The 6,007-nt window shown below is 43.8% G+C and overlaps 1 long non-coding RNA gene across 1 annotated transcript; it reads right to left on the minus strand.

Moving 5' to 3' along the window:
- Positions 1–74: 74 nt before the first annotated feature.
- Positions 75–4,744, minus strand: LOC145344445 (uncharacterized). Its single transcript, XR_013886868.1, has 3 exons — positions 4,577–4,744; positions 4,159–4,391; positions 75–417 (listed from the first exon to the last, which is right to left on the minus strand). It is a non-coding gene; the product is annotated as an uncharacterized LOC145344445 (long non-coding RNA).
- Positions 4,745–6,007: the final 1,263 nt, after the last annotated feature.

Below are 6,007 nucleotides of genomic sequence, written 5' to 3' on the forward strand. Positions count from 1 at the left end.
CTGTGCTTTTCCAATATTTTCTATAAAAGTGTTGCATGTTTGTTTTCCACATGTTACCTGTTTGATATCTCCAGAGGCATTAAGTCTAATGAGGTGAGCACTGCCTTGGGTAAGTCTGGCCAGTGTCTGCAGGAACTCTCGGCTTTCACTATCTATCCATTTATCGGACAAGTAGAGAATGTGTACTGGACGACTGCGGGATATATAAGGTATCTCGTAAAAAATATCCTTTAATTCATTGTCAGGTAGACTGTTTGTCACCAAGTAGATAGCCTGACATACTGGATCATGGAATGCTGCTGTTAATGCACCAAGTAGATTCCTGCCCAGGGTACAGGTGAGGTACTGAATCCACTGGCTTGCACTGTAGATAGCCTGGGGGCTGCATGTTACTAGACGATCACACCATTTGGTTATCTGTGTGACAAATAGAGATGTTTAACATTGTAAATATCTTTCAGTGTAGAGGTTAGAAAATTAATGATTGACATTTATTATTTCATGAGCAAAAATGATAATTTTAAAAAGTAACATGTATCCAATATTTAAAATGCTTTTAAATCATACACATCATAAGCAAATATAACACCATTGTAATTTCTGTTCATAAAAATTGTTACCAAATAGATTTAATTAAAATTATACCACGTAAAAGAACACCAGGAATAGATCTTTGGTTCTTTAAGCCTGCTTCACCATGCAATGTAATTGACTCTCCAAGAGCAACTAGGGGTGAACAATAAATGCTGGCTAGCCAGCGACGCCCATGTCCCAAGAATGAATTTTTTAAAATGTAATCATGACTGATTTTCGGCTTCCCTTATGTTAGAACATAAGAACATAAGAAATAGGAGCAGGAGTAGGCCATCTGGCCCTTCGAGCCTGCCCCGCCATTCAATAAGATCATGGCTGATCTGTCGTGGCTCAGTTCCACATTCCCGCCCTCTCCCCATAACCTTTAATCCCCTCGCTTATCAAAAACCCATCAACCCGCGTCTTAAAAATATTGAGCGAGGCAGCCTCCACCACTTCAACGGGCAGAGAATTCCAGAGATTCACCACCCTTTGAGTGAAGAAGTTCTTCCTCAACTCCGTTCTAAACTGCCCCCCCTTTATCTTGAGGCTGTGCCCTCTAGTCCTACTGTCCTTTCTGAGTGGGAAGAGTCTCTCCACCTCTATCCTATCCATCCCATTCATCATCTTATACGTCTCAATGAGATCTCCCCTCATTCTTCTAAACTCTAACGAGTACAAGCCTAGTTTATTCAGCCTCTCCTCATAGCTCAACCCCCTCAACTCCGGCATCAGCCTAGTAAACCTCCTCTGCACTCCCTCCAAGGCCAAAATATCCTTGCGTAAGTACGGCGCCCAAAACTGCACACAGTACTCCAGCTGCAGCCTCACCAATGCCCTATACAGCCACAGCAAGACCTCCCTACTTTTATATTCAATTCCCCTCGCTATGAAGGCCAGCATCCCATTCGCCTTCCTGACCACCTGCTGCACCTGCAAGCTGGGTTTTTGCGACTCGTGCACAAGGACCCCAAGGTCCCTCTGCACCGCCACCTGCTGCAGTTTTTCCCCACATAAGTAATAATCCTTCCTACCATTATTCCTACCAAAGTGGACCACCTCGCACTTGCCAACATTAAATTCCATTTGCCATTTCCTGGCCTATTCACCCAGCCTATCTAGATCCTTCTGTAGACTCTCCACACCCTCCGCACAATTTGCCGTTCCACCAATCTTGGTGTCATCAGCAAATTTCGACACCCTAACACTGGGTTCCCTCCTCCAGATCATCTATATAAATGGTAAATAGCTGAGGCCCCAGCACCGACCCCTGGGGCACTCCACTAGTCACCATCCGCCAATCCGAATAGCACCCATTGACCCCCACTCTCTGCCTCCTATTTGACAACCAATCCTCTATCCACGCTAACACCCTACCCCCAACTCCATGTCCCCTGACCTTCTGCAATAACCTCCTGTGAGGTACCTTGTCAAACGCCTTCTGAAAATCAAGAAAGACCACATCCACCGGCTCTCCTCTATCCACCGCCCTAGACACATCCTCATAGAACTCCAGTAAATTTGTCAGACACAACTTCCCTTTAACGAAACCGTGCTGTGTCTGCTCTATCAAGCAATTCCTCTCAAGATGCCTCGCTATTTCCTCCTTGATGATGGATTCTAACATTTTACCTACAACAGACGTTAAACTAACCGGCCTATAATCCCCTGTCTTTTGCCTGGCACCCTTCTTAAACAACGGCGTAACATTAGCCGTTTTCCAATCTTCCTGCACTTCCCTGGAATCCAGCGACGTCTGGAAAATAACCACCAAGGCACCCACTATCACCTCCGCCATTTCTTTCAGAACCCTCGGATGCATTCCATCCGGTCCTGGCGACTTGTCCACAATCAGCCCCCTCCAGTCTGTCGAGCACCTCCTCTCTAGTAACAGTAATGTCATTAAGACCCTCCAGTCCTACCACCTTTCCATCTCTAACACCCGGCAAATTATTCACGTCCTCCTCCGTGAAGACAGAAACAAAAAAGTTATTCAGGACTTCAGCCATATCCCCATCCCCTACCACTACGTCCCCCTTCTCATCCTCTAAGGGACCAACGTTCACCCTAGCCAGCCTCTTCCTTTTTATATATTTATAAAAACTCTTGCTATCCTTTTTTATATTAAGCGCTAGCCCAGCTTCATAGTTTCTCCTACCCTCCTTTATCAACTTCTTTGTCAATCTTTGTTGACATTTAAACCTCTCCCAATCCTCTTCTCTCCCACTACTCTTAGCAACTCTAAACGCCTCCGCTTTCAATTTAACACTTTCCTTCACCTCCTTCGTTATCCACGGCTTATTACCTCTCCTCCTACTGTCCTTTTTGACCATCAGAATAAATTTCCGCTGAGCACCAAGAAAGATCTCCTTAAAGATCCTCCACTGCTCCTCAGCAGATCTACCTTCCAACGCGCTCCCCCAGTCCACATTCGCCAATTCTTCTCTCATCCTACCGTACTCCCCTCTGTTCAAACAAAGGATGCGCGTCTGGGAACCCACTTTCTCCTCCTCCATCTGCACCAGAAACTCTACCATACTCCACCAATGATCACTCTCCCCAAGAGGATCCTTCACCGCAAGGTCCCTAATTCTACCCGCCTCATTACATAACACCAGATCCAAGATGTTTCTCCAATACTTTTTCTCTGCTGTAACTCATTACCTTAATTTCCTCACTCCTTTTAGCCATTAGTTACCCTATATTTCTGGTGTACAGCCTATGTCATCTAATGATAATTCCTCCCACCTCAGCTTCTAAGGGACCAATGTTTACTTTCACTACTCCCTTCCTTCACATTTACACATAAAATCTTATAATCTGTTCTTGTACTTCTGGCTATTTTACTCTATTTTTTTCTCCCTTTCTTATCAACTTTGTGGCAACCCTTTGCTGGTTTATAAAACACTCCCAATCCTCAGACTTGATACTGTTCATTATATCCCTCTTCCATTAATCTAATGCTTTACTTAACTTTCTAAGTGAGGCATGGGTGGGTCTTTTTTCTGAGATTTGTTTTCAGTGGAATGTATTTTTCTTGAACATTTTGAATTGTTTCTTTGAAAGTTTCCCACTATTCATTTGCCTCATGTTTTTAAGTATATTAACCCAATCAACCTTAGCCAGTTCTCTCCTCATCATTATGTAATTGGTACTATTCCCAGTTAAGGTTCCTACTTGTGATTGGAATTTGTCATTTTAATATGGAATTCAATTATATTACAATCACTATTTCCCAGTGAATCTTGTACTAAGACATTACTAATTAATCCAAATTCATTACACAATATTAGATCTAAGGTAGCTTCATTCACTAGCCAGTTCCACAATGTATTGCTCCAAGAGCCTGTCACAAGAACATTTTACAACCTCACCTTCCAGACCACCTTGCCAATTTGATTGTCTACATGAAAATTAATGTCCCCATAACAGTTACTTTGTCTTTGTTACAAACTCCAATAATTTCTGGTCTAATGATTTTTCCAACAGTAATTAAACTATATTTTATCAAATTTTGAAATAAATTTATTTTTGCTGAAGTATATAAATTGTATATTTAACCGTCTTAATACAAGCAGACTATACCTTATTGGAAAATTCGACAATATTAAAGCGGCTGTAATTTCTACTGTAAGCCATTCCCAAAAGTGCTTCCACAAGGTGATACTTGACTGTACCGAGATAGGCTTGCATGTTTTCCGAGGTGTCAATAACAAAGGTAACATTCGTATCTCTTATGTGTCCGAACAATGTGGGAAATCCCCGGAACTGTAGAATTGGGTAAACCACAGGCATGCTCGCAGCTCCCAAGGGTGTACCTTCCTCAAAATCAAATTAAAGCTTGGGTTAGCAGAAACAACAAATGGTTATGGCAAAAGGCTGTTTGAACTTCACCCAGTATGAAGGGTTTGAAAGGTTTCTAGATTTATTTTAAAAATGTTACTTTCTTATTTTGTAGCCAGTGTTAACCTCGTGAGACCATTTATGTAGGAATAGGACTTACTTGTCAGACAAACATAACCAACGTCAGATCGTTAGAGGACTTGAGACTGTATAAAACTCAACAGCTACTAGCGATTGATTTGACATTGAGTATTCTATTAAACAAAAAGAACCAAACCGGGTTGTGGTGTTCCAAACCGGATTATTGCATTCCAAACCGAGTTATTGTGTTCCATACCGGGTTGCTGTGTTTCAGACCATGTTGCTGTGTTGCAAACCGTTGCTAGGTTCCCTGCACTAGTGTTGTTGGGAGGCAGGTCGCTTTAATGCTCAGGGATTGTTGTGGGATTTGTAGTTCTTTTCCTGTAGTCGCAAAGAAAGCTCCAATAAATAGCAATTCGTTAATGCAAACCCCCAATGCAAACGCTGCCTGGATCTGGCAGCGCTGAGAACCGCGGGGACTAGAGTATGTGCAGTCTGGAAAAGAGAAATATTTCTTCAGCAATCTCCTCCGGTTGCGGCTCCGAGAGCACAGTACCCACTGCGCCCCCAAGTCCCTCCGCAGACCTTCCCTCCGAGAAGCCCATCCCAGTGGAGTGGAGTCAGGGGGGAGAGTGAATATGAATCCTTTTTACAGCACGAGCTGCAGGAAAACAGGTTTAAGTGTCCGATGTGAAAATCAGTGATTGGATGAATGTCAGACTCGAATGGATGAATAATGGATAGGCTAGGGTAAATTGCTGAGGTAAGTGGGTGTAAGTGAGTGGGAGAAGTAAGTGAGTATGAGTTAGTGAGGTAAGTGAGTAGAAGCGAGTGGGGCAGGTGAGGTAAGTGGGTATAAGTGAGGTGAGTGGGTAGAGTGACAGGTGGATGAGGAATGGGTAAGTGAGTGGCTCTGCAGCTAAGTAGTCAGGTGCCGGGCCTTGTGTGGTGAGGAAAGTAGGCAGAGGGTCAGTGGGTATCGTCGACGGTGGAGTCGGAGTGTGAGGGTGAGTGATTGGGAGGGAGGGTCATTTGAGTAGTTACTCAGCAGTTAGACAAGGACAGAAACTGATCAAAACTCTCTGACTCTGAAGAAGACTCATACAGACATCATAAAAGTACAGAAGGAGGCCATTCAGTTCACTGAGTCTGTACCGACCATATCCCACACAGTAACCCCACATTTATCCTGCTAACACCCCTGACACTAGGGTCAATTTAGCATGGCCAATCAACCTCACCTGCACATCTTCGGTTTGTGGGAGGAAACCGGAGCACCTGGAGAAAACCCACGCAGACATAGGGAGAATGTGCAAACTCTTACACAGACAATGACCCGAGGCCAGAATTGAACCTAGATCCCTGCTGTGAGGCAGCAGTGTTACTGATTGTGCCACCATGCTGCCTTATTAATAAAATTACCATGAAAATCCCATAGTCGTCACAGTCCAGCGCCTATTGGGTTACACTCAGGGAGAATCTAGCATGGCCATCTCTGAGCCTGTCTTTC

The sequence above is a fragment of the Carcharhinus amblyrhynchos genome, chromosome 6 (genome assembly GCF_965287045.1).
Source record: "Carcharhinus amblyrhynchos chromosome 6, sCarAmb.v2.hapA, whole genome shotgun sequence".
In the NCBI taxonomy this organism is placed as follows: domain Eukaryota; kingdom Metazoa; phylum Chordata; class Chondrichthyes; order Carcharhiniformes; family Carcharhinidae; genus Carcharhinus; species Carcharhinus amblyrhynchos.